At 37.0% G+C, this 2,034-nt stretch overlaps 1 pseudogene; it reads left to right on the top strand.

Annotated features, from left to right (window-relative positions):
• Positions 1-928: 928 nt before the first annotated feature.
• LOC105490173 (serine/arginine-rich splicing factor 3 pseudogene) lies at positions 929-1,537 on the top strand (annotated as a pseudogene).
• The last annotated feature ends 497 nt before the right edge of the window (positions 1,538-2,034 follow it).

Raw genomic sequence — 2,034 nt, forward strand, 5'->3', positions numbered from 1 at the left:
ATAATAAAAATATATGAAGCAAAAGCATGACAGAATTGCAATAGGCAATCCTAGAGCAATAGTTTGAGAATTCAATACCCCACTTTCAATGATCGATAAAACAACCAGAGAAAACATAAGAAATTAGAAGACTTGAACAGCAAAATAAACCAACTAGCCCTAACAGACATATACAGAACGCTCTGCCCAATAACAAAAGAATGCACATTGTTCTGAAGCGCACATGGGAGGTTCTCTAGGATGGATCATCTGTTAGGCCATAAACAAGTTTTAATAGATTAAAAAGTATAGGTATCACACAAAGTATCTTCTCTAAACACAATGGTATGAAGTCAGAAATCAATAACTGAGGAAACACCAGAAAATTCACAAACACATGGAAATTGAACAATGCACTCTCACAAAACTAATGGATCAAAGAAAAAACCACAAAGAATATTTGTATCTTGAGATAAATGAAAATAAAAACACAACATATCAAAACTTACGAGATGCGACAGAAAAGCAGGGCTAAGAGGGAAGCCGATAGCTGTAAATATCTATATTACAAAAGATCTCAAATCAATAACTCAACTTTACATCTTAAGGAACTGGAAAACGAAGAGCAAACAAAACCCAAAGATAGCAGAAATAAGACAGTAATAAAGATTAGAGGAGAGATTATTAAAAAGTAGAGACAATAAGCAATAGAAAAAATCAATAAAGCAAATAATTTATTGGGAAAGAGAAACAAAATTGACAAGCTTCCATCTAGACTGACAAAAAAACAAAAGAGAAAAGATGCAAATGACTTAAATAAAAATAAGAATAAAAATGGACAGCCATTTCGTGGACGCCGGGTGAGCCAGAGCATTCGTTGCTGGGGGTTGGGAGGGAGGAAAGCGGGAAGACACAACGGAGTGTATGGGTTTGAGCCTCCGCATTTTTTACCCTAGATCTCGAAATGCATTGTGATTCCTGTCCATTGGACTGTAAGGTTTGTGTAGGCAATCTTGGAAACAATGGCAACAAGACTGAATTGGAACGGGCTTTTGGCTACTATGGACCATTCTGAAGTGTGTGGGTTGCTAGAAACCCTGCCGGCTTTGCTTTTGTTGAATTTGAAGATCCCCGAGGTGCAGCTGATGCGATCCGAGAGCTAGATGGAAGAACACTATGTGGCCGCTGTGTGACAGTGGAACTGTCGAATGATGAAAAAAGAAGTAGAAATCGTGGCCCACCTCCCTCTCGGGGTCGTCGCCCTCGAGATGATTATTGCAGGAGGCGTCCTCCACCTCGTCGCAGATCTCCAAGGAGAAGCCTCTCTCGCTGCGGGAGCAGGTCCCTTTCTAGAGTTAGGAGAAGAGAGAGATCGCTGTCTCCGGAGAGAAATCACAAGCCGTCGGGATCCTTCTCTAGGTCTCGGAGCCGATGTAGGTCAAATAAAAAATAAAAAGAAAAATTAAAAAAACAAAGAACAGTTTGCAAGATAAGTGGTGTACAGGAAATTACTTCATTTGACAGGAATATGTACAGAAAATTCAAGTTTTGTTTGAGATTTCATAAGCTTGGTGCATTTTAAAGATGTTTTAGCTGTTCAAATTTGTCTCTTGAAATAGTGACACAAAGGTATAATTATCTATGGTTTGAAATGGATCATATGAGGCATGTAATACCAAGTATTGTTACTTTACAAGGTCCCCTTAAGCAGAATTGAATTAACTGAATTTGCTTTGAACTTTAGTTACGTATAGACTGATAATAAAGCTCTAAACCTGCAAAATAATAATAATAATGAAAATGGAGACATTACCACTGATTTTTCAGAAATAACATGGATTATAAGAGAATAGAAAAATAGATGAAAAAATGGACAACCTAGAGGAAAAGAACACATTTCTTGAAACGTAGAAATTCTGTAGGTTGACACAAGAAATAGAAAATCTCAACAGTTCTATAACAAAGTAATTGTAAACATAATTAAGAAAAAACTTCCCCAAAAGAAAAGTCCTGAATCAGATGGCTTCACAGGTGAATTCTACTAAACAAAGAAAA

This window comes from Macaca nemestrina, chromosome 13 (assembly GCF_043159975.1).
Source record: "Macaca nemestrina isolate mMacNem1 chromosome 13, mMacNem.hap1, whole genome shotgun sequence".
Lineage (NCBI taxonomy): Eukaryota > Metazoa > Chordata > Mammalia > Primates > Cercopithecidae > Macaca > Macaca nemestrina.